At 40.9% G+C, this 27,490-nt stretch overlaps 1 protein-coding gene, 1 non-coding gene and 1 pseudogene across 2 annotated transcripts in view; 1 reads left to right on the plus strand and 2 right to left on the minus strand.

Moving 5' to 3' along the window:
• Positions 1 to 27,490, minus strand: part of TACR1 (tachykinin receptor 1) — a 161,733-nt gene that overhangs the window by 23,649 nt on the left and 110,594 nt on the right. The window lies entirely within an intron of this gene.
• TRNAV-AAC (transfer RNA valine (anticodon AAC)) lies at positions 756 to 828 on the plus strand. The gene has a single exon. It is a non-coding gene; the product is annotated as a tRNA-Val (tRNA).
• LOC140685838 (histone-binding protein RBBP4-like) lies at positions 1,633 to 4,330 on the minus strand (annotated as a pseudogene).

A 27,490-nucleotide genomic window follows, 5' to 3' on the forward strand; every position in this document is an offset into this window, starting at 1 on the left:
GAATAAAAAGACCTGGTCTCTGCCCTTTAAGAAGCTTAAAACATAGTGGGCAAGATAGGTTATAAACAAATATAACAAGAAATAAATATAAAATCATCAGTGTGTTATGTGCATAAAGCCACCAAACGGAGGTGGTGTAGAGAATATCAGGGGCTCACACTCAAAGGACCCTCTGATGAGATGACCTAAAGGGCAAAGTGGTCATATTTGGTGCAGGATGGATGGTCCATACAGAGACAAGAGGAGGCAGAAGACCTTGAGGTCCAAATGATCTGGGTACCCTGGACGAGTCAAGATAAGGCTTTTGTAGCCAGAGTGGAAGGACTGAAGGCCATGAAATATGGGCAGGGGACACAGTCTGTAGGGCACTGTGGGCCATGCTCTTGGGAGCCACCGAATGGGTTAAGCAAGATAAGATGATTCACTTTTTTTTTTCCTTATCCAGGATTAATTTAAATTTTAAAAAATTTATTTTGTTATTTTTTTTAATTGAAGTATAGTCCATTACAGTGTGTCAATTTCAGGTATACAGCATAATGTCCCAGTCATGTGTGTATATATATACATGCACACACACATACATTTATTTTCACATTCTTTTTCATTAAAGGTTATTAAAAGTTATTGAATACAGTTCCCAGAGCTACACAGAAGAAATTTGTTTTTTATTGATTTATATTTATAGTGGTTATCATTTGCAAATCTCAGACTCCCAAAGTTACAGGATTAATTTAATTTTAAAAACAAATACGGGGGGAGGATATAGCTCGGTGGTAGAGCATGTGCTTAACATGCACAAGGTTCTGGGTTCAATCCCCAGTATCTCCATTAAAACAAACAGACAAACAAACAACAAATAAATAACCTAATTAACTCCCCCCACCACAAAATATTAAAAAATAAATAAAATAAATAAAACAAATACAGGCTATAGCCTCACTCTTCTTTGCCTGATTGGACAGTCAGTCTGTGGTGTCACTGTCAGGTAAAAACATACACCTTTATGACTTGGTTGTCCCAAGTTTTATTTTTAAAAAATTCAGACAGGAAAGAAATAATATGAAAACAGTTCAAGAAATGCACTAATGGGCAAAAGTACATGGGGAAAGAGGAACACATAGTTTTTGACTTAACTAAAGAAACTGAGAGGGGAATTTTTTAAGAAAATGTGCATCCGGGGAAGTTAGATGTGCAAATTTTAGAGTAGGAATTTATATGACTTGAATCATTTCCTGAATAAAAATGACCTTTTGCAATATTCAGACTTCACGGCTACTTCACTTGGCTCTATTTCTTAAACACTGTAGCCTTTAGTTAAATGAGCCAGAAAAACTAGGGGACACAACATTGAAAGAAAAATAACCACACACATTCTCTTTTCTGTGTCTACTTAAATCTTTGTTACTAGGAAATTCCTGAAGAAAATTTAAATTTGAGTCTGGCTTTGCTGATTCAAGTCTCCCAGTGGCTTATTTAGAAAACACCTTCTGTTTGGGCTAATAGCATTGTTGATGGCACTTATTATAGAAGTAGAGCCAAACAAAGTCTGTGTCTCAAAACCAGTGTGAAATTATTCTCAGGGTTGAGAGGAAGAAAAGGGGCGTCTAAAATCACTAGAAGTTCAGACATTGTCTAGGACCCTTATCCTTCCGGGTCCACACGTCCTTCAGGGTCTCCATCATTTTAAATGTTCTCATTTCCCACAGTTGCATGATACTGGCTTCTGATAGGGAACCAATCACCCAAGATGCATTGGGATTCTAGAAGAAATCAGATATCTTGGAAAGTGTTACCACCGTGATTAAACAACTCTGGTGGCCCATCTTCTGCATCTTCTGGGGATTGTTCCTCTCCAGTTTTACTTACTTTCCAGGTGTTCAGTCTGTGATCGGTACCCCTGGAAGCCAAACTAGTCTCATTGTGAGGCAACTGTTGAACCTGGACTATTTCAGCCGTATGTGATTCAAAGGAATGCAAGTTAAAAAATATTTTACTGAGTTATAGTCAGTTTAGTGTTGTGTCCATTTCTGGTGCACAGCACGATTTTTTAGTCACACACGAATATACATGTATTCATTGTCACAGTCTTTTTCACCATGAGCTACTACAAGATCTTGAATATATTTCCTTGTGCTCTACAGTATAAACTTGTTTATCTAGTCTATATATACCTGTCAGTATCTACAAATCTCAAACTCCCAGTCTGTCCCTTCCCACCCCCCTTCCCCCGGCAACCACAAATTTGTATTCTATGTCTGTGAGTCTGTTTCTGTTTTACATTTTCTCTCCCTCTCCTCCCCCTTCCCCCTCCCCCTTCTTCTTCTCCTTCTCCTTCTTCTTCCTTCTTCTTTCTTCCTTCTTCCAGATTCCACATATGAGTGATATCATATGGTATTTTTCTTTCTCTTTCTGGATAACTTCACTTAGGATGACATTCTCCAGGGACATCCATGTTGCTGCAAATGGCATTATGTTGTCATTTTTAATGGCCGAATAGTATTCCATTGTATATATATACCACAACGTCTTTATCCAGTCATCTGTCAATTGACATTTCAGTTGTTTCCATGTCTTGGCTATTGTAAATAGTGCTACAAATAACATTGCAGTTCTGGTGTCTTTTTGAAGTAGGGTTCGTTCTGGATACATGCCCAGGAGTGGGATTCCTGGGTCATATGGTAAGTCTATTTTTAGTCTTTTGACGAATCTCCATTCTGTTTTCCACAGTGGCTGCACCAAACTGCATTTCCACCAACAGTGTAGGAGGGTGCCCTTTTCTCCACACCCCCTCCATCATTTAAAAAGGAATGCACTTAAGTGTCAGAGTCTCAGATCCCACAAGGCTGGTCAGCTGATCTTGTGGCAAGAATGAACTCACTATAGGATTGAAAGAAATGTGGCTCACTTCAGAAGTGTGAGCATCAACTGAATGGCTTGGTTTGGAAGTATCATTTGAATGCGTATCCAGGCTCATAAGCTTCTGATCATCAAGCACCTGACCCAAAAAGAGACATGGAGCAGATGCCAGGATATTTCTCCTACTACTGCTGTAATGCCCTGTAAAGATGGTCTTCATGTGCACAAGTTTTTCTTCCTTTGGAACGGCAGTGATATCCCATAGGCAGATGGTGTAGTCATTTTTTTTTCTTGATTTCTTGAAACTTTCATGTCATTTAAAAAAAGATCAGTTAAAGTCTAGCCCAAGGAAGGAGTCATTCCTGAGTTCTGCCAATGTTCTTAAACAACCCTAGGACAATATAAACAACTAATATTATCTCAAAGAATGTTATCTACTTTCATAAGGTGTACAAGTTGTCACAGTTTCTACTATTTGTGTGCGTGTCTTCAATTATAATACTGAATCTATAGGTCTAAGTTTACAACAAGCGATATTTACATTTTTAATATTAGTTCCAATGAATTTATAAGTAGCAGGCATTTCTAATTTGTCAATCACAAATTTATTGGGTACCCGGCACTCTCATGCCCTCCTCCTTTGTAATTGACACAGCAAAAAAAAAACAAATGTGGGGTGAGAGGTGAGCCATGTCCCAGGTCTTGGTTGAGCCCCTGGGACATGCCCCCACCAAGTGTGGGTACTTGGCTTCATGCAGGAAAGAATTCAGGAGCAAGTCACAGTTGAGTAAAGGTAGATTTATTTAGAGAGATACATACTACATGGAGTGTAGGCTGTTTCAGAAGGTGAGAGAAAGGCCAAAAGGTGTAGGGGTTGAGTGCTCAGGTTAAAGTAAAAGTAGATACACACTCCATAGACAGAGTGCCAGCCATCTCCAAAGACAAGGGAGCAAGAGGCAGATGGCATAGTCATTTGAAGCACTAATCAAATGCCCACTGAGACTTGGGTTCTAAGAAAACCCATAGCCTCCTCCTGATGCCCACAGAGACACAAGTCTGGGTTGAACTCCCCAGAAGGGTCTGGTTTAGAAGAATGTTTTGTATAATCAAAACCAAGAACATTACTGGATAGAGTCTTCACTGCAATGATGCAAGGTTTCTGGGCATATGATGCACTCTGTTTACTTCTTCATGGTTGATCTTGATTCTTTTTCTAAATTCTCCTTTTTCAGTGTTGCAGTGTAAATCATCAAACTGAGCATCATTAGGGAGCTGCACACCGTCAATGACAAGTCAATGAAGACTGAACTTTTTCCCTTCTGGTCTAGTTACATCTGGAAGCCACTGCTGTTAGGCTGGGCCACTCCAAAGCATGGATTGCCACCAATTTGCAAGGAGAAAGGGTGGGCTTTTCCCATATTTCGTACTTTCACTCTTCTACTGTGGCATCAGGGGCTGCTTCTTTCTCTTCCATAAAGGGCAGACTGGGGGTGTCCAGGGTGAGCATTGCAGGAGGGGTAGGGAGGCTGTGGGTGAAATGATCCAGCTTTAATTTTGAGATGAGGGTGGTATTAGACATCCAATCAGGGCCCACAGTGTTCGCCAGAGAAACAGCACCAATGGGATACATGTGATTACGTGTGTATGTCTAAAGAGAGGGATCTATTATAAGGAATTGACTCACATGGTCATGGGAATGGTGAGTCTGAAATCTTTAGAGCAAGTGGGCAGACTGGAAACGCAAGTAAAAGCTGATGTTACACTCTTGAGGCAGGGTTCCTTCCTCTCCAGGAAAACTTCAAGTGATAGAATAAAGCTCAGTCATATTATGGGGTAGGGTGGGGATAATCTGCTTTAGTTCTACAAAATACCTTGTAGCAACATCTAAACTGGTGGTTTGCTAGTGAACCATCACAGGCACAGTTTGATTGGGGAGAGATGGTCAAGTTGGGATATGACTGTAAGACAGAATGGGCAGGACCCGTAGATGGGAGTGGGTGTAGAGGGTGACGGATACCCCCAGGCAAGCCTCTGACTCAGTCCTGCTGTCTCCTTCCCTTGACAAGGGCTCTCAGGCCCCCACATTCATTGTGTTTAGAAAGGAACTGGGGCTTAGGGGAGAGGGCATCGTGGTTAAAATGGTATTCCAACATGGTGATAATCCTGGTTAAAAGTGGACCCAGGTTGAATACGGTGTAAGGAGTGCCTTTTGTTTAGTGACTAAACAGCCACTGTTATAGTAGTTACTGAGGCTAGAGAGACACATACTACTCACTGGTCTCAAAAAAACAAATAAATAGTAGTGACAACAGCCGCCACCACCACAACACTAGCTAACACTGATGCAGCGTTTGGTATATGCTGGGCACTGTCCTCACCGCTTGACATATATTGCTTCCTTCATGTCCACCAACAGTCATCTCTGGGTTACGGGTGATAAACTCAGGCACCAAGACTGCAAAGTACTTAAGTACCACGGCACTCGGCACAACTCTGGGACTTCATTCACAGAGACGATTGTGTAAATAGCACCCCTTGGAGTTGGGCGATGAAGTTCACAACAGAGCTTAAGAAACTGATCCAAGACTTCCGTGTTGTGGAGATTAGCATTGCCTTGGGTGAAGAATGACAGAACTAGCCTTTTGCAGCAACACGGATAGACCTAGAGACGATCACACTAAGTGAAATAAGTCAGACCGAGAAAGACAAGTATCATATGATATCATTTATATGTGGAATCCCCCCAAAATGATACAAACAACTTATTCACAAAACAGAAAGGGGACTCAGACATAGAAAACAAACTTACGGTTACCAAAGGGGAAAGTTGGGGAGGGATAAATTTGGAGTTTGAGATTAGCAGATATTAACTACTATATATAAAATACATGAACAGCCAGGTCCTAATGTGTAGCACAGGGGACTACATTCAGTATCTATGAAAAAGAATATATTATATATATATATATATATATATATATATATATATATATATATATATATATATAAAAACTGAATCACCATGCTGTACACCAGAAACTAACACAGCACTGTAAACCAACTATACATCAATAAAGAAAACTATATAGAAGGAAGGCCACATGTTTTACATATATATATATATATTTAAAATAAATATATAAAAATATTTTATATATACACATATATAAAATTATTATATATTTGTTATAGAGAGTTTTTAAAAATAAGCGTTTTATTTTACAATCTTTTTAGATTTAAAGTGAAAAGTTGCAAAGATAATACAGAGAGTGCCTGTATACTTCATGGACAATTTCCCCTACTATTAATATCTTATTAGTATGGTACATTTGTCCCAATTAATGAACCAATGTTAATACATTATTATTAACCAAAGTACAAGACTTTGCTTGTTTACGATGCCCTCAAGAGCTTTGAGTGTGTCCTGGTCAGGTATTGTGTAGAGTGTTCCTTAGCTGGGATTTGTCTGATGTTTTTTTCTTATGATTAGTCGGGGGAGATGGGTTTTGGGGAGGAAAACCGCAGAAGTAAAGTGTCATTCTCATCACACTCTATCAAGGGTACCTGCCATCAATATGACTTAGCACTGTTGGTGTTGACTTAGATCACTTGACTAGGGTGGAGTTGGTCAGGTTTATCTACTATGAAGCTACTCTTCCCCCATCCCAGCTCTTTATATACTGTATTTTTTGGAAGAAAGTCACTATGCCCAGACCATGCTTAACAAGTAGAGGGTTATGCTCCCTTCCTTGAAAATGGAGTATCTGCATAAATTATTTAGGATTCTTCTGCATGGAATGATATGAGACACATTAGTGTATTTGTCTAATCTCTTTCACTTACTTTTTTATTCAGTCCTCTGTGTCAATATGGATTCACATATATTTAGTATATATTTTGGGTTATAGTCCAATACTATTTTTTTTTGCCTTAATTGCTCCAGCTTTGGCTATTGGGAGCTCTTACAATTGCCTCCTGTCTCTCTTGACATACCTCCAACATTGTGTATGTGTGTGTGTGTTTGTATGTGTGTTCTGAGCACTTTCTTCCTTTCCGGAAATACAAGATGCTCCAAGCTCATCTTTGTATACTCATTGGCCCCGGTCCTCAAATCAGCCATTTCCCCAGGCAGCTCTGGTTCCTGCTGTTGGAGAATGGTATTAGAAACCACGACTTAATCCTCACAACCACCAGAGAAGACAGAGGCTGCTTCCACTTTATCTCCAGTTTGCAGGTGAGAAAGCTGAGACACAGAAAGCTAAATACTTAGGCATGGCTGTGCACTTGCTGAGTGGAGTGGAGGTCCAGGTGAGGTCCCAGGTCTCTTGATTCCATCGGGATCACAATTTTTCCCTCCACTAGAGGCACCAGCAAAGTACTACTCCCAGGTAAAATCGCTCACCGCCTGTTTTCAAATGGCTTGTGACTTAAGATTGATTTTTCCATTTTTAAATGGTTGAAGAAATCAAAAGAAGAACATTATTTCATGGCATGTAAAGATTATATGAAAGTCAAGATGGAGCACAAGGGATTTTTAGGACAATGAAATTATTCTGTATGATGCTACAGTGGTGGCTACGTTTCATTCTGCATTTGTCAAATCCCACAGAATGTACAACATCAAGAGTGAACCCTAATGTAAACTATGGACTTTGGTTGATAACAATGTGCCCATGTTGGTTCATTGATTGTACCAGAGACGCCCCACTGATGAGGGACGGTGAGGGTAGGGGAGTATGTATGTGTGGGTGGGGAGGGCTATGTGTGAACTCCCTGTATTTTCTGCTCAGTTCTGCTGTGAACCTGAAACTGCTCTAAAAAAAATTGTTTATTTAAGAAATTTTAAAAAAATTTAAAAAGTATGTCAGTTGTATGCAGCATAGGACTTTTTTTTTTTAAAGATTATATGAAATTCAAATGTCATTGTCCATAAATAACATTTTCTTGGAACACAGCCATACCCATTCATTTAAGTATTGTCAGTAGCTGCTTTCCATGCTTCAGTGGCTGGGGACAATAGTTGTGACAGAGACCATAGGGCCTGCAAAACTGAAAATATTTACTACTTGGCCTGTTAAAATGTGCCCACTTCTGTTCCATTGTACTGCAAAGAGAAGAGGCTGAGTTACAACTCCTACAGAGGAAAGTAGTGCAGACCAACACCACACCTTCACTGGTCTTATTAATGCCATGGTGATGCTCTCCCTTCTGGCACCAACCCAACTGCTACCCTTCTTCAAGTCCCAGCTCTGGCTGCTGGGAGCTTCTCTGGACCTGTCTGGTCTCCATAATCCCTCCTGTTCCTCTGATCTCCCAGACCTCTTAACATCTACTTAGATTTTGATTACTTGATGCCTTGTACGGTTCTGCATTTCACACACATTAGTGTTGTATTCCAAGTTAGCTGCAAGTTCTTCGAAAGCAAGGACCATGGGTATTTTTCTTTTCCTTATGTTATCAACCACAGATTAAGTTTTCTACTAACTCAGCTCTAATTGATACTAAATGACCTCCCTGTTTAGGCTTCCAACTGACTATCAGATTAAGCATAAACTCTTTAACATGACACATAAAGCTCTTGTATCTTTTGCATCTTCAACCCCCATTCTTACTAGTTAACTGGTGCCCAGATTAGTGCTTAGAACATAGTAGCTGCTCAGGAAATGGACTTTTCTGCCCTCCCTTACTTTGCTTTCTCTTATACTCTTACGACATTGGAAAACAACTGGCAACAGTTCTGGATTTGACAATGATGAGGTTAATCATAAGCAATTTCAGTGTCAGGATGGGGACAAAATTGAGTCAAGGATGCAGGGCAGGATTAGAGATCTGAGGCCACAGGAAGGTAGCTGATAACATCAGTAAAAAAATGCTGAAAGATTGCCTAGTAGCGTGAATTAATGTGGCCATGATTAGCCTGGCTTTCTGGCTTTTGCTAGCATTCCTGAGAGATCTGGGTGTAAGAGGGGAGAAAATACAAAGAGAAGATATAAGGTGAGACAGCTGAGGTTGGGGATGGGTGATGGAAACCACAGAAAACCCTGGGAACAAGCCCTGGGTAAACACACGCATTGAGATACCCTTGATTTAACACCAACTGTAGTCCAGAAGATTACCACGTGTTATCCTGTTTAACCAACTCTGGTAAAATTGGGTTCCATCACCTCAACTTTGCAATTTAATTTGAGGTTCAAAGATGTTCACTGAGTGATGTGGTTTGAGTTAGGATTTTAATCCTGATCTTTATTTCTTATACCACTCTATCATTGTGCCTTCATACTATAGAAATGGTGTCCCATTTGATGTCCCAAGTGGCCCCAGGGTACCACAGAGAAGAGGATAAATGTAGAATTGAAGGGTTAAGTAGATTTTTTAGTGCCCTCATTTCTATCAAATCACATATCCTTCCTCATTGTGATCCTTACGTGGTATTCGTGTAACCCCTCTTGGTCCACCCAGTCACATGAGTGGTGCTGGTTCTCTGCTGAATCCGTGGCAAGCAGAGTCCTGAGGATACCAGCGTCCACATGGGGGGAACATGGGCTGATGGACGGCACAGGCCACTCCTGTATTTCCCTTCTCTCCAGTACAAGAAAATCAGGAGTGGGAAGGGGACCAGCAAAGGACTGACCTCAAGACTCCTTTGTTCTTCACCGTGACTCTCCAAGAAAGACCTCTGTTAGGGACTGAATGTTTGCGTTCCCCAAATTGACCTGCTGAAATTCTAACCCCCTAAATGGGATGGTATCAGGAGGTGGGGGCCTTTGGGAGGTAATTAGGTCATGAGAACGGAGCCTTCATGATGACAGTAATGCTCTTATAAGAGCAGAGAAATGGGGGAAGGGTGTAGCTCAAGTGGCAGAGCGCATGCTTAGCATACACAAGGTCAAGGGTTCAATCCCCAGTACCTCCTCTAAAAATAAATAAATAAACCTAACTACCCCTCCACACACAATAAAGACTAGAGAAATGATATCTCTGTCTCCACCACTGAGGATACAGCAAGAAGACGTCCTTCTGCAAACCAGGAAGAGGGTTCTCACCAGGAATAGGATGGACCAGCATCTTGGACTTACCAGCCTTCAGAACTGTGAGAAATAAATGTCCGTTGTGTTAGCCAGCCAGCCTATGGCACTTTGTTATAGCTGCCCAAAGTAAGGCAACCCTAGTGTACGCTGGGCTCTCTCAGTACAGTCCTCTAGTGAAAACCTGTTTTGGTGCCAACTCGATGATAGCAACAAGTATTTTTGAAGATAAGAATACAGTTTCCTGGGTCTAGAAGCAGAAAGACCAAAGGTTTTCCCATCATATTGAAACCCATTTGTTGTCTTCCTTCTTCACGGAAGCTATTCGCAAACAGAATGTTAAAGAAAAAAAATTACCAGGGGCCTATTTTTAAAATACTGATGCCTGAATCCTACTCTGTAGAGATTCTGAGGTTAGGTCTGGAAACATGAATTTTAACCAGTGCCTCAGTGATTCTGAGGCAGGTGGATCCTCCTACATGTTTAAAAAAGAAAAAAAACCAACAGTGCTCTGAGAGGGAATCCAAATTCGCCAGCTTTAAACCATTGCAATCCTTAATGGCATTTAGGGCACGCACCCAAGTCCCTTCCTAGAGACAGATTCACTAGTGAACTTTGCTGTGGTTTGAAAGAAAGCGGGTGTCTGTGGTGTTCACAGGTGCCTCAGGGGGTGGCTGGCTGGGCCAGGCAATGAGAGACCCTCTCAGGGCATTTTCCTTAGGGAGTTTTCTCCAGCTCAGGGGCTGGCCTCAGTCTTTGAGCCCCAGAACCCCCATCTGTCAGCACGCACAGCCTCACAGGCACAGCCGCGCTGACCACACTGTCAGGAATCTGATTTGTGAACCATTTTAATGGAGAAATATGACCGCTGAGTAAACTGGATGTTGGTGCCGGCCAGATCAAGAGACTGCAGATCATGTAACCAGATTCAGCACCAGGGGGGCTGGCTGGCTGACTACGGGGGCTCCCGGACTCTGAGAGACTAAACAGCAGGGGCACCCCCATCCACAGTGAGGATCTGCTTGCCAGGGGGATGGACACCTCTCCTTCTGAGGGGACACTTGTCCTCACACAGTGCCTGGCACACAGTTAGTGTCCTGAAGATGGCTTAGCAGGGTGAGGCCAGCTTCAGGACTCTTTTGTTCAAATCCTCAAGATCTATGGTTCCCAGATTTCTGCATTTCATAGAAAAAATTAAACAAAATTTGGGGACTGCTGTAGTCTCTTACTGTGCCAAGAAAGGACATTAAAAATGAACCGGAGCTAAATTAAACTACTGACAATTGTCACCATCACTGCATTTGGGAAACTACATTTTAATAACAGAAAAGAAGGGAGGACTTAATTTCAGCATAAAAAGCAGACCTTTAATTGAAAAAAAACTCACTAAGCACAAGTACACAGACTGGGTGTTTGGAAACACCTGAGCATCTGGGTAATTTTTTTTTTTTTTTACTTTGCCTGTAGCCACCCTCCAGATGATCTATAATCACATTGATTTCTTTTCCACTTACAATCACAGTCCAGCCTCACCTCTGAGATCACCCTGATTGGAGTTTTAGGTGTTCCCAAACTGGGCAGTGTCACTTTCACAGACAATCTCCTGATACAAAGGCAGCTTTGACATTCTCTGTGTGGGAAGCCCCCAGTGAAAGTCTCAGAAGGTGACTTTATTTCCAAGAGGAGGAAACTGAGGAGCAGGTTGATGACTGGCTGATACTGGTCACCAGGGCTTGGAGCCTGCATCTTCCCTTCTGACGGAGGGGGTGTGACAAGGGGGCCAGAAGTGATGTTGGTGTTGGCTGATAAGGCAGTAATTGGTTTGAGCCCGGTTACTAAATTGAACCAAGGCAGAAAACATAAAGAAACAAGAGAGAATAAAGGGCATGGTTGTTGCTCACGGGTGAGGGTGCACCTTGGAGTTTTCCCTCCGTGGAGTCGGGTGGGCGCCCACTGGGGCTGGTCTGGGAGGAGGGAGCAGTCAACCTGTGCAGATGGCAGGCTGACATGAGGCTCCGCTGTCTGGAGACCAGTCACTGAGGGCGATAGGGGGATGGAGAAGGGACTTCTCTGCCACTTCCTTTTAATGGAATTCTGGGCAGATTCCTTTCCCACAGCCTCACATAGGAATGGCGGCCTCTCACCAAGAGACATATGGCCAAATAAAGAAGGCTCCCCAGACCCACCTGCAGGACCATTTCTGCTGTGCAGGGTGCAGTGCGAACAGAACACATTCTCCTCAGCTCATCTTCGAGGCCCTTTCCTACCCAAGGGCTTTGAAATAAGGGACACCTGCACCATCCCTCCAATTCTGGGTTTTGTCCAAACCAAAAACATGCCTTGGAATTATATAGCACGCATAGTGTCTGAGATAAACCACATATATTAGAATTTATACTATTAATTAGTGTCTTTAAAAAAAAAACACTTAATTGTGTTGTCCTATCATCTATCAACAGGAAAGAAACGTCGAAATATTTTCACACCTGGTGTGGCTGTGCTTGCGTGTTTCTGTTGAACGCCAGCCCAGCTCGTCAGGAGAACCAAGCTTGTCTGCGAGGTGAGAAGTGAGCAACACAAGTGCTGGCTGGCGCTGTTACAACTTGTTGCAAAGGAGAAAAATGGACAATGGGGGTTTTTGTCTTTTGGGTTCCCTGAAGCTCCAGCCTCTAGCAAGAGCCCTGTTGAGCTTGCTTTTAGACACAGGCATCCATCAGGGTGCGCGTGGGTGTACTCAGCCTTGTGGGGGAGGCAGAGCTCAAACTTCATGTCCCAGTGACACGCTCTGCATAATGTGACTGATTCTCCTGGGTGGACTGGCCCTGCAGCCTGTGTCAGTTTTGAGATGTCTTTTTGAATCATCACAATTCCCCAGCCTGGGGAAATAGGGATTTTTTTTTTTTTTTTTAAAAACAGCTGCTGAGTAATGCACTGACAAAAAAAATGCCATGTGATTCAGGTTTCTCTTTTTTATTTATTAATTTTTTTCCAGATTTCTCTTTTAGAATGAGAAATAAAATGATTTCATTCACTTTATTCACTCATAACAAGCAATATTTTCAGGCAAGAAGGCGGCTTCAGACTGTAGCCTAGGTTAGGCTGCCCTCTGCCATACAGAGGCCAGGCCAGTTTGGGGTGTGTGTGCATGAGGGTTAGCCTTCTTGCATGAGAATAAAATGTTTTAGCACTGATAGAGCCGGGAAGAATCTCCCTGTGCAGTATGAGTAGGTGACCAACTTGACTTGGTATGCCTGGGATTTAAAACAAAAAGTCCTGCATTCAGGGAAAACCCCTGAGTTCCTGGCAAAGCATTGTGGTTGTTCACCAGATGTGGGGTTGCTGTGAGCCTGCTCCTTTTCCCAGCTGCCCCTTGTTTCACTGGCCTAAGATACGGCTGATTATATACTATTTAAGATTCATTCCTTTGAGTCAAAGCATTGTCCCATATTAAAATGCAGGCATTTTTTAGACGGGTGGCCCATTAGACCATTATAGTTGGAAGCGGCATTCTGCACCGCTGATCACTCCCTTCTCTTGAAACAACTGTCTTCTCCCTCAGGGAAGTGCAAATTAAGACCACAGCAAGATAGTATTTTTCATTTACTATCTAGGCAAGAACTAAAGAAGTCTGACAACACCAAGTGTTGGCGGGACGTGGGACAACAGGAACACTTATGTACTGCTGGTGGGTATGTAAGTTGTTACCCCTCCTTTAGAAAACAGTTATCACATAGATATTCTTTTATAAGGTTGAACATGTGCAAACCCAAGTTAATCTCACTTTAATATGTATTCCCTCGATATATGCCCTCTACCACTTGGGCCTCAGGAATCATACACAAGAATTTCATAGCAGGAAAAAACTGGAAATCACCTAAGCGATGACAAGTAAGAGAATGGATGAATGAATCATGAAGTACTTACACATGAGATAATACGCAGCAGTTAAACTAATAAAACACAGCTACATATAGGAACATAGATAAATCTTGGAAATAAAATGTTGAGCAAAAATGTTAAACTAATTATGAAAACAAAATGCAGCCATTTCTATAAAGGTGAAAATCAAGCAAAACTAAATAATCTACTGTTTAGGAATTCATACAGACTACCTATGAGAGAGAAGCAAAGATGGTATCTATAGCTTAATAATATTCTAGTTCACAAGATGGGTGTTAGAGTCATGTATTATAAATTATTAATATGTCTAGTTATTTACATATATGTTAATACATTCATTTGTAGAAATAAAAAATATAACATATGTTTTAGGAAAATAAGAAGGTGGAAATAAATCAAAACATGTTTATAATCACAATAAACGTAAAGAGATTAATTCACTCACTAGAAGGCAGGGATGATAAGATTATATTTTAAACAACAACAATGATGAAATATCCAGCTAAATGCTCTTTATGAAAAAGACACAAAACATAATGACACAGAAAAATTGAAAGTAAAGGGACAGAAGAAGATATTACAAACAAGAGGTAACTATGTTAACATCAGACAAATAGACATTAAGGCAAAAATTAGGAACATCTAATATCCTAGTGTCCAGTATTAGGAATCAAGAGCCTCTATAAAATCACACAAAGTTATAACTTATTTGAACTGCATAACACAGCTTTACTAGGTATAAAGCAAAACCTAGCATAAGTACTAGGAGAAATGGATACATTCACAACCACAATGGGTGGGAGATTTTAACACATGTGAGTGGCAGCTACAGGTTTATGTGCCAGTCTGCCTCTGATATTCTGTCCCTCTTAATTTTTTATGTGGCTTTGAGCAAGTCTCTTCCTCTTGTTAGATCTCAGTCTCTCATTTCTGGAAAAAAAAAAGCGACTGGACCATATGTGTAGAAATTCCATGAAATACCCACAATCCTATGCTAGGCCATGTTTGGGAAAAGACCTTGTCATATTATGGATGATTCTGAGCCCAGTGGCAGCTGGTGCTCTCTCCTCAGCATGTCCCAGGAGAGTCTATTACCTGCTGTTTCCCCTGACAACGCCACCTTCCAACACCCCACCACCCCACCACCCCTCACCCCTCCATCTCAGGCAGCTTTATAAATACAGAAGTTTATAAACATCTTTGTCAGCTGAAGGGCTAAGAGAGAAAACTGCCTGGTGAATCCAGCTTCTGGAAGGTGCTCATCTGGTTTACCTCTTGAAGTCAATTTGAGTGAGGAAGGAAGTTCAAGCCAATTCCACTGGGTGGCTAGCATTAATACAGGACAAATGCCCTGGAAACCTGGAAGGGGCCATCTGTAAATGCAGCTTCCCTCCGTGGCAATTCCAAGCGTAGCATAAAGGGACTAACCAGACAGTGCTGGTGAGAAAAGGGGCTGGTTTTGCTGGCCTTGGCCATCACTGGTGCAACACTGAGCCAGCAGCTGCTTGTCTCTGCATGTCTTTCTCATCTCTAAAGTGATGGGACTGGGTTCTAACCTCTAAGGGCCTCCCAGCTCTGGTAAAGACAGAAATCTAAGTCTGGACAAGATAACTTTTTTTTTAAATTGATTTTTTTTTTCACTCAGCGGGAACAGGGGAGGAGCATAGTAGCATTCACCAAATACCTACAAGTTTCCAGATGCTTTACAGAAGTAATTTCATGTCATTCTCACCACACACCTATTACTATTTTAGTTTTACTGCCGATAAATGAGGCTCAGGGAAGAAATACTTAAGACACTCGTATTTACTAGTATTTACAGGATTCAGGTCTTTTGACACCAGCGACTACTTTTTCTACTGCAACCAACCTACAGTGGCTAGTACATGTCCGTAAAGAGGTCAGATGGTTCTGCTGTGAATTTTAGTTCCTACAAGGTGGAACTCTTCCAGAAGGGGGTAAAAGGGAGAAGGGGTTTTGGTAAATGGCTGACACAAGACTACAAAAATCCACAAATATCTAATCATTGAAGTGGGAACAACACATATACACAAACATCCTGGGTAAGGACTGCTTAAGAGGTGTTACTGAGATGGAACCTTATAGTCAACCGGTCAGCACGTGCACTCATTCATTCCTGCATCCATCTGTCAAATTCCTTCTGAGTATTTACTGTGGGTTGGTTCTGGGATGCTGAGGGCGCAGCAATGAGCAACACAGACCCAGTCCTTGCTCTCCTTAGTCATGTTAAACTCTCAGTAGCTCAAGTCTGCTGAGAATTCAGTCAGTGGATAATGCATCACAATCTGGCGTGGACGTGCTGTGATGGGGGACCACATGTCATCATGGGAGCATGGGGCTGGTGCCTCCCCCCAGGCACGAGGGTTCAGGAGAGCCTTCCAGGAATGTAACCCATTGATGGTTTTGTCCTCTTCTCCTTCTCCTTCAATCTCCCCATTTTTTCTCAGTCTTAGATCTGTGGTCATCTCTCTTTCCTCTGACAGTCAAACTCAAATCAATTAACTCAGATTGGAATGCTCATCCACATTTATTGCACTACACCTTCTGGAGAACCTGCATTTTAACCTGAGACTCTTGATATCAAATGAACCACTTCTCTACTGGTGTGACTGCTGTTATTAGAGCAGGACATCATTCCAGATTGGGGGTGAGAAATGTTCCCCTAGATCACCCACGTAAGGCCTCTATACCCACAGCACAGAGGGAACAACACTGGCTCAGAGATGTCAGTTGTGATGATCATGAATGCAATACTTGATAAGTGAATTAGGAATGCAGTGTCCCTGTCCACATTCCATTTGACTTTTCAGTTGTTATCTCATTTGAATTGGGAGTAATGGATTTTGCATGCATTTGCAAGTTGCATGACCTTGAGAGATTTTCTAAGCTCTCGGAACCTCAGTTTATATATCTGTAAAATGAGGATTATGTTATAGCCCTCCTCACAGGAGATCATGAGAAACAAATGAGATTATTCATTTAAAGTGCTTAACATAGTACATGGCTCTTATAAGAGCTTGACAAAAGTTTAATATCATTTAAAATAATAAGAATTTCAATTCTATTACCTTCCCTTTGCCTCCATGTTATTATTTCTCTTTCCTATGGAGACCCTCTTCTTCTAGGCAAAATGTCCAAGGGCATTTTGGCTTGCTTTTCGATGTTCCACTCCAATATGCCCCAATCTACCATCTATGTCGACTTCCAACATCATGAAGGTAGCACAGAGATACAACCAGAGCCCTGTCTGGGATGTATTCAGGGGGACTAAGGATCTTTTTTGGGTATCAGAAAAGCAAATAGTAACTCGAAGTGGTTTTCAAACTATGAATATTCTTGGCTTCATTTGTTCCTTTTCGGATAATCACGATGTGTGCAAAATGTTTAGTGCCATGACTTATCTCCTATACATTCTTAGTAAATGAGAGTTCTTTTTGTCTTTTTTGGTATTTCTTCCACTACCCTCCTTCTTTTTTACTTGTAACTAATCCTGAAGACTGTCAGAATTATAAAGGGGAAAATGTGACAAAATAATTCTAAAATTCATGTAAAGTAAACATAGATATTGAATCATGCACCCACAAGCTCTCCGACAAATGTATTAAAGCATCAAAATCTTGTCAGTGCCTGAGGTCCCACCGATGTCAGAGAGCTCACACTTCACAAAGCAGCCTATACCATTGCTTCTCAGCAGTAATTATTCCCCAAATTGTCTTTACACGGATGCCCCATGACATGCTTTCCTGTCATTTCTATTCACTGGTCCTGATTTTGCTCTCTGGAGCAACCCAAAGTGAGTTCCACACCTCTTCTACGTGACAGCTTTTTACTCCCTTTCTTACATATGTCCTTTTCTGTCTCAACACATGGCCACTGCTGTAGTGTTGTCCAACACAGTTGAAGGGGGGTATTTTAATGTCTCATTAGCATATCTTTCTGTATCTAGTTTCTCTTCCAATTTACCTCCCCGACTCTTGCAAGAGTTCTTTTCCCTAAATTGGGTTATTTTCTACTGGTTAAAGTCAAATGTTCAATTTGGCAATAGAGCCAGGGCTGCCATCTGCCCTGTCCTTCCTGCCCTCCACTGCCAGTCCTGAGTTGTCCCCTGTCTGTCCTGCCTCATTTCTCACTGTACCTTTACACAGTGTTATTAGTAGTATCTCTAGTTACCATGGACAACTTGCTGCCCAGAATACTTTATGATTTTCTGCCTACTTGTTTTCACTTGTTCCACACTTATTTTTGTCTCTGGAAGCTTCCCTCATCTCCCCCTCTGTGTTCAAATGAGATGTATTTACATTTCAGAAGTCCAGGCTGTTTCTAGACCTCATACATTTTTGTGTCACTATGGAGGAAATCACTTCTATCCATCCTCTGAGAGATTATTCTTCAGGGTGATAACCCAATCACAGCAATCTTTTGGAAGACTGATCCCATGGTGACCTTTGGGGTTATCTTTGAAAAAGGAGAAACCACATTTCCTTTTTAAAATTTTAATTAATTAATTTTTATTGGTTTACAACATTATATAAGTTTCATGTGTACAGTATTCTATTTTGACTTCTGTATAAACTACAGCATGCTTACCACCAAAAGTTTCCATTCATCACCATATAATTGAATCCTTTTACCCATTTTGCTCTATCCCTCCCCATTCCCTTCTGGTAAAAACACTACTCTATTCTCTGTCTATGGGTTTGCTTTTGTTTGATTTGGTTTATTTATATATTTATTTATTTATTTTCTGTATATGAGTGAAATCATATGGCATCTGTATTTCTCTGTCTGACTTATTTCACTTAGCATAATACCTTCAGGGTTTATCCATGTTGTCTCAAATCGCAGGGTTTCATCTTTTTTATGACTGAGTAGTATTCCTTTGTATATGTATATACCACGTCTTCTTTATTCACTTATCTGGCAATGGACACTTAGGTTGTTTCCATATCTTGGCTATTGTAAACAATGCTGTGATGAATATAGTGGGGTGTGTATGTATCTTTTCAAAGAAACTAGACCACTATCTTGCACTACACACAAAAATCAACTCAAAATTAATAGAAGACTTACATGTAAGAATGAAACCTTAAAACTCAGCAGAAAACATAGGCAGGCTACTCTTTGACATCAATGTTAGCAATATTATTTTTTGTCTATATTTCCTTAGACAAGAGAAGCAAAAGCAAAAATAAACAAGAGTGACTACATCAAACTAAAAAACTTCTGCACAGCAAACCACCAACAAAATGAAATGAAAAGCTACCAAATGAGAGACAATAGTTGAAAATCATATATCCAGTAAGGGGTTAATATCCAAAATATATAAAGAACTCATACAAATCAATATTTTTTTAAAAAAGTGATTCAAAAATGGGCAGAGGACTTGAATAGACATTTTCCCAAATAAGATGTACAGATGGCCAACAGGCACATGGAAAGATGCTCAATATCACTAATCATCAGCGAAATGCAAATCATTAGAATGGGTATCGCCAAAAGGCAAGAAATTCCAACTGTTGAAGAAGATGTGGAGAAAAACCCTTGTGCACTGTTGGTGGGAATGTAAATTGGTGCAGCCACTATGGAAAACAGTATGAAGATTCCTCAAAAAAATAAAAATAGAATTACTGTATGATCCAGCAATCCCATTCCTGGGTGTACATCCAAAGAATATGAAAACTACTACATTTTTAATGCAGTTTTTTCACCTCAGACAGGTTATTGCATCACAAGGTGCAGAGCAGTTTATCAGAAGTTGGTTTATTTATTTATTCTTTTATTTATTTATTTATTTATTTATTTATTTATTTATTTATTTATTTTTACTGACTTACTGACTGACTGACTTACTTACTTAATTGACTTATATGGTTTACTTACTTATTGAAGTATTGTTGATTTAAAACATTATATTAGCTTCAGGTGTACAGCATAGTGATTGAATATTTTTGGAGTATTTTATACTCTATTATAAGTTATTATAAGATAATAGCTAGAGTTCCTTGTGTTGTATAGTATATCCTTGTTGCTTATCTATTTTATACATCGTAGTATGTATCTGTTAATCCCATACCCTTAATTTGTTCCTCCCCTCCTTTCTTCTCCCATTTGGTAATCACCAGTTTCTTTTCTATATTTTTGACAAAGTTTGGTTTTAAAGTAATTAAGCTGATCTGCCCACAGATCACAGCACCAGAGGAAGCAGTTACTCTTCATCTTGCAAAAAAAAAAAAAGTTGCATGTCTGTTACTTATATTTCAAGATATTAAGATTTGGACAAAACTAATTCTTACTGAAATTCAAAATCAAAATGTGATTTGAACTTTTGAATTAAGTTGGTATAAATATTTATAGGAGGATAAAGCACATTTCAAATGGCTGGAACACTGAATGTCTTTTTTTTTAATGTGCTGAGGAAGAAAAATGCAGTGTACAGTCACTCCATGTGGAAGAAGGTTTAATCTCGCAAGGACACAGAGCACATGCATAAAAACCCAGTGCCACACACATACACATACACATACACATACACCCATTATCTCTTCCCTTCATCATGTATCATCATTGGTAGGCTCAAACAGCTGTTCACTTGGACTTTTAATATTTGCACCATCACTGGTCCATTGGGCCAGTGATGGCTACATTTGGTAGTATTTCAAATTCAGGAAGCTGATGTGCTCTCTCGAGTCATCACTTGGTTTAGGCAGGAAAACTCTAGAAGGCAGAAGACCAGAGCTTCAATTCTGCCTCTCCTATCCACTAATCCTGTGAGCTTGTGTAAGAGTTTTGTTGTTTCAGACTCCCAGGCAGGGCTCACACACACAGTAGCATTCTCTACCTCTCAGGACAATTGTAAACACATACAGAAATAACTAATGTGAAAGTATGACCTTTAAGAATGTTGAAAAGAATGACACACAAGCACTGTTGTTGTTGTAATGATTACTTAACTCTGTTAGCTGACAGATTAGCACAAACAACCAGACGGGGAAAGCTGGGAGGACGGAGGCCATAGTCAGGGACCAGATGAGAAAATAAGGAAAAGGGCACGAGAATAAATGAATCCATCGGGAGGAGTCAGGGAAGGATTATCTTCACAAAGCCACCTGGGAAACTTCCATAATGCCAAGCCACATGGCAAACTGCCTGACAATGACAAGTCAATCAGTGCATCAATCCCTCTGTCTGTCACACTGCAGGTCCAGGTACAAATACAAAAGAGCCAGGCCTACCCTGGGGGAAATTACAGTTGAGTAGAGAAACATGATCTAAACTCAGGAAACAGAATAATACTATATAATAAATGACGCAAAGTTGAATAAAGAGAAAGTAGATAAGTGCTCCCAGCTCCAACTTACGTGTGGGTAAGAGGGTGACTCTCTTGTGTCCTGTGCTATAGGGGCCCCAGTTAGGCCCTTCTATGACCAGGCCACCCCCATAAAGCAAGGAGTCTATGCCCTTCTTGGGGTCAGGAAGACATGTCCACAGTGACCCCTCTACCCTTGTCACCCTGGAACTCCCTACTTCCAGGGCCTGTGTGGGCCTCCTCCTTTGGGTCAGTCTCCCCAGGAGTGGACAATGCTGCTTGTGGTGCCTGTGGGTGGCCAAGGGGCAGCTGCTTATGGGGACTGGATGTGGAAAGAACTCAGATGCAGAGATCAGAGTGTCACATGTGTGAGACTCTGTCTCTGGGTAGGGGCAGAGGCAGTGGCGGGAAGGAAAGTGGGCCAGGCTGCAAGACCATGCCCTGCAAGACCATGCTCCTACAAAGAACTCCAAGGAGTAAAGTGTTCAAACTTGGCCTTCAGGTCAACATTAAGGTGTATGTTTTAAAGATAAGAGGATAAAGATCTTAATGAATGGCTTATTAGCTTCATTTAAACTTTAAAAAAATTAAAGTATAGTCAGTTACAATGTGCCAGTCTCTGGTGTACAGCATAAGTCACTGTCATACATATATATATATTCATTTTCATATTCCTTTTCATTAAAGGTTATTATAAGGTAATGAACATAGTCTCTGTGCTATACAGAAGAAATTTGTTTTTTATTTTCATTTGCAGTACTTAACATTTGCAAATCTCAGATTCCCAAATTTATCCTCTCCCACCCTCTTTCCCCTGGTAACCATGAGATTGTTTATTATGTCTGCAAGTCAGTTTCTGTTTTGTGGATGAGTTCATTAGTGTCTTCTTCCTTTTTAAGATTTCACATATGAGTGACATCATATGGTATTTTTCTTTCTCTTTCTGGCTTATTTCACTTAGAATGATGATCTCCAGGTCCATCCATGTTGCTGCAAATGGCATTATTTTATTATTTTTATGGCTGAGTAGTATTCCATTCCATAAATATACCACAGCTTCTTTATCCAGTCATCTGTGGATGGACATTTAGGTTGCTTCCATGTCTTGACTATATTTAGACACGATGCCAAGACACACTCTTGTTTTTGGTAGGTCTGAGTGCTACAGTAGTTTGGAGAAGGGAGAGACCGACATTTCCTAGCAGCCTCATCACCCCAGGCAGGTTGCTGTATCACAAGATGCAGAGAAGTTTGTTAGAAGCTGGCTTTGAAATTAATTACTTCTACAGATCAGAGCACCAAAGGAAGTAGTTACTCTCTAATTTTGCAAATATTTGTTGCATGTTTATTACTTATAATGCAGGATACTAAGAATGTGAGGAAAGTAATTCATACTGCAATTAATAGCAAGCACCCAGAAGGACTTCCCCGGGAGAGGAGATTTGAATTTTGCCTTGAAGTATTTGTCCACACTGGGAAAGAATTCCAAGGCACATGAATAAGCAAAGCCCTGGAGGTAACAAAACCTGGCTAGAGTCAAATCATTATTGATTTCTTCCAGCCCCAGCCGCTCTATGTATTCCCTCATATGGCTAAATTCCCAACTTTTTCTTCACATTTTACTGAAGCCCCTCTTCCTCCATGGAGCCTTCCTGGATTTCTTCATTTCATCAAATCACCTCTCTTTTCTGCTTTAGTTGGAATACTTTATCTAAATCATCAGCATGCACAAGAATTTTTTAGAAAACCTACTGTACATAGACATTGCTAGTTGGCACTACCCAGTTTTTAATTGAGAGCTAATGCTTTTGGGAGTGTTATTTTTGGCTCCCTAAAACTAGAACTCCTGGGGATGAAAAGCCCTTCATTTAAACACAGAGTGACTATAAAACCAGTCTGTGGCAAGGTCATTCTGACAGTTCTATGTTGTCTGGGTTGAGGAGAGAGAAAGCAGAGCAATTATTGGTATTCTCACACTTTTTGATCAAAATTGCTTCTTGCAAGCAGAGGACATGTATCCTCTGGGAAATCTGAGGGCATAGCCCTAAGCTGTGCATGTCCAGCTCAGACATTTATGTGAAGCCTCTTGTTTTATCTTAAAAACTTCAACCAGACTGTCTATTCTATGCCACAATACATTTTTCCATCTGCTAAAGTAAAGTTTTAAATTATTTATCATGGAGTAAAGCCAATGCTCCTGGAATATTTATCATGCCAGTTATAAAGGCTAAATGATTCTCAGGGTCAAGCACAGAACTTGGCACATAGTAAACATTTAAAAACTGTTGAATGAATGAATGAATGAATGAGCCATGCTGAGGGGTCTCATATGCTCAGTCTGTCAGAGCAGGCAGGTAGCTAGATATGAGCAAAGAAGGGGGGACATGAGCAAGTGACAGAAAACCATACATCTTGTGAACAACGGGGGGGGGGTCCTTGGACAGACCAAGAAAAAAAGGATCCTCTGGACTGATTAAAAAAACCGTACATTCTGGGTTGATACGTGTCCTGGAGGCAGAAGGGTGGGACAGGACAGGAATCCCCACCATCCTAATGCAACCTTTTGTTCATCATGATCTCATCTAACTTCTCGATCAAGACTGAATAAGGATGAAAAATCCCTCCTCCCTACCTGGGAAGGTGGAGGTGGGATGAAGATCAGGAAATATGACCCCAAACCCCTCCCCACCAATGAATATTCTGCTCATTCATTTTTACACTCATATAACGAGCTTGCCGAGAAAACTCGGGGCAGCCACCCACTTGGATCTGCCCACTTGTTCTTTGAGTTTTTGGGTCTAACCTGCCCCTTAATAAATCCTTGCTTTGTTTTCTTAACCTCCGCATCTAGTCTCTGAAGTCTTTCTGTGACAAGACAAGAACCTCTGGACCCCAACAAGTCGATTGCATTATATTCCCAGGAGAAAGCATGACTGAGTCTGAGTAGGTGGGGATTAGGTCACTATTTCAATGATTCACTTGTCAAGTGTGAACAAGAATGTTGCCCGCCAAGTTAGTAAACAAAGGATGTTCTGCCCATCAAGTGTTCAGTCCTTGTAGCCATCCAATTCAGTGCACCCTGAGGGCATTCAGGATGGAGAAAAACAGGATACTGGCCCGAGACAGTTACAGTGCATATCAAAGGAACAATTTCATTAAACCCACACCCTTCCATCTTGCCATAAAGAGAAAAGCACTACGTTCATTAACTTGAGATGGCTGGTTTTTCTTTATTTAGCAGTAATCTTTTGATGTTTGATTACCTGCTCTCTTTTGTTTTGTTTTTGTTTTCAAAAACTCCTATATATCCTGACTTCTTCTTTACCTGTTTGGACCAGTCCCTCAGAGCCATCTGAGAGGCTGTTGTCCCAGGCTTACATCCTCAGTAATGCCCCAAATAAAACATAATTCCCAACTTTCAGGTTGTGCAATTCTTTTTGATTGATGTTTTTGGCAACCAGCGAAGGGACTTAGAGCAGAAATGTCTCCTTCGCACGAACTGTATGAGGAGCCAGAGTCTTGCCCATCTGCTGCCCAGAAGAGTCCAGACAAATCTGAGTGTCTCTCCGGGTTCTTGGATCTCCCATTGTTGGTTAATGATCCTCAATTTTATTTGGCAGTTTATTGTAGTTACCTGGCTCCCCAGCTGAAAAATACTGGAAAATACCTTCCAGCTGAAAAATACTGGGGGAGCCCAGTGGAAAGACATAGGAGTCACTCAGCTGAGAGACACTGAATGGTCTGGACTGGGTGATTAGCTGAGAGTCTGAATAAATGAGGGGTGTCAGAAAGCCAGCCTCCAACTAACATACCAGACAGATTTAGGTATGTACAAAACTGACACCTACAAGTACTTAATTGTGAATTAAAGGAAGTCTCACCCTGAAAATGGCAGATGCTTCTTTATTGCATATGCAGTCACTAGAGAAAGTCACTTGATAAAACGTCTTTTCAGAATTCTGGCCTTAAAGAAACAAGAGTCCTTCTACGGGGAACTTGTAGTTCTCTCACTGTTACTAGATGGCTGCAAAGAACAGTTATCATTCACAACACACGTTTGACAAGGTTGAATGTTGAGAAAAGCTGTAGAAGTATAAATTCAAGTGAAAACTAACTAAAACCCTTGGGTAATGAAGCCCCATCAGTCCCAAACGAGTTCAAGCAGAGATCTGTGATTAAAGTCCCTTTTGTTCTAGTCAGCCCTCTCCCAGCTTTATCTCCAGGCTGTCACTGACTTCCCCATCCCTTGCCGTTTTAAACAAATAATTGGATGTCTGAGCACCTCCTTGCCTTTCCTAATCACTTCTCCCCTGCTGAGACCTGATCTTTTAAACCAAGTAGACTATTCACATGGAGGAACAGAAGCATTTCTGATACTGAAGGAGAAATAATAAAATGGCCACACTTAGGCTAACAAATTCTTGGCTTTATGCTTACTGATTGCTTTTAGAATGGTCAGCAAACCTGACTGACTGGACACTGCTCCCAGCCCCAGGCCCACTGGTAAAGCTAAGGTTGCTAACTTTGCTTTTTTTTTTTTTTCTACTTTGCTCTGACAATTAAAATTTATAGTCATGTTTTCTGAATTGTTTTTCAGGAAGAGAGTCACAGAATGGTAAACTCAGGAGAATTGCCAGCCCCTTCGGAGTTCCTCCGTGCCACCAGATGGGTCTAACCAGATAAAGAAGGTCCGGGCTGAATACCTTCCAGACCACCAGATAATCCCATGACACCAAAACGGACTCATCAAGATTTAGAAAGAGTTTTCACCAGAGACTCTTGCTGATCATTACCACCTTTATGTTCCCACATGCTTGTATATATAATCACTAAGCCCCAGTCTCAAGGTGGGTTCACAGTTTTGAAGGCACCAGCCTGCTGTGAGTCCCCTTTGCCCAGCAAAGCCATAAAGCTGCCTTTTTCCTTCTAAGACCCTGTCTCTGTGTTATTTGGCTCACCATGGTCTGTTGAAAATTTCATTATCCTGGTTTAATGACAGCCTTCTTTGTTTTTTCCTGGCACTGTGGACTTCCTATCTTTGTAGCTCCCACCACAGTACTTACATGTCCTTCACCTCTCTGGTTGACTCATAGACTTTAAGGGCATTGAGGCCATGCACGATGTCTTGGCCATTGATATATCTTCAGCATAACACCTGCCACAAAGCGAGCGTTCACAAATACTTGCTAAGTGAGTGAATGAAATGATAAATCATACTGTAACCATAGCTCTCCCCTTTAAAGAAGAATAAGACAAAAAAGAAAGTTTATGGGAACTAGAAAGTAATTTCATGAGTCAAAGGAATGCTACTCCCATTCACTAAACATCCTTGGTGATCTTCCCATCAATGGTGCTGCAAGATCTACCCTATTTGTAATAATAATTAAATAAAACAACTTAAGAATTAGTGGCTGTCAGCATTCATTGGATGGTTATTAAGTACCAGACACTGCGCTAAGTGCTCACATGCACTGCTTCATCTAATCTTCACAATAACTCATGAAGTAGGTACTATTACTATTTCCAATTTTCAGATGAGAAAACTGAAGCCTGGAAAATTAGTGGAGTGACTTTCCCAAAATCACAAAGCTGATGAATGATGGCCCTGCTGTGGATTACTTTGGGAGTAAGCTCTTGGCCATCAATCATCATCCTTAATTCTGGAATTGTGCCTGAGAAATAAATGCCAGGCTCTCCTCAGCAATTAAAAGTAAAGGTATGTACGTATTTTCTGCCACATGGTTTGTTTGGCCAATGGCATATCAGCATATGTGGGACAAGCAGAGACTTGAAAAACACTAGCGCACTGGGACTTGTCCTCTCTTGCTGCTTCTGAAATCCAGGAGAAGAAGCCTGAGCCCTCCTGCTGGATGATGAGAAACACCATCTCATTCACAAAGGTTCAGTCACTCTTCTCATCCTGGCTGACAATCTTCCAAGTGCCAGATATGTGAATAAGGATTCCTAGGTTTTCCAGCAGTCACATAACCTGAAGACATATGAGAGAGTCCAACAAACCAGACCAACCAACCAACTAACAAAATCATGACCTGCATGAATAGTTGTTACTTTAAACCACTGCATTTTGGAGTGGTTTGTGACTCAGCAGGAGCTAACTGATACACTATCCAAAGTCACTCTCTTTTAAGTGTAGCCAAAGAGTACAAACTAAAATAGACTAAAAAAAAAAAAAAAGGATTCATATCTAAAATATATCTTGGCATAAAAATTGACAGTGATGATTTGATTATGGGTAGATGTAATATTTTGATCCTGTTTGAATTTCCTAGGTCAACATTTAACTCTATAGGTATCTTGGAGTACATTTCAGGTTATCCATAAAAGAAGAGACCATTTTTGACTTCAAACAACAAAAGAGCAA

This window comes from Vicugna pacos, chromosome 15, assembly GCF_048564905.1.
Source record: "Vicugna pacos chromosome 15, VicPac4, whole genome shotgun sequence".
In the NCBI taxonomy this organism is placed as follows: domain Eukaryota; kingdom Metazoa; phylum Chordata; class Mammalia; order Artiodactyla; family Camelidae; genus Vicugna; species Vicugna pacos.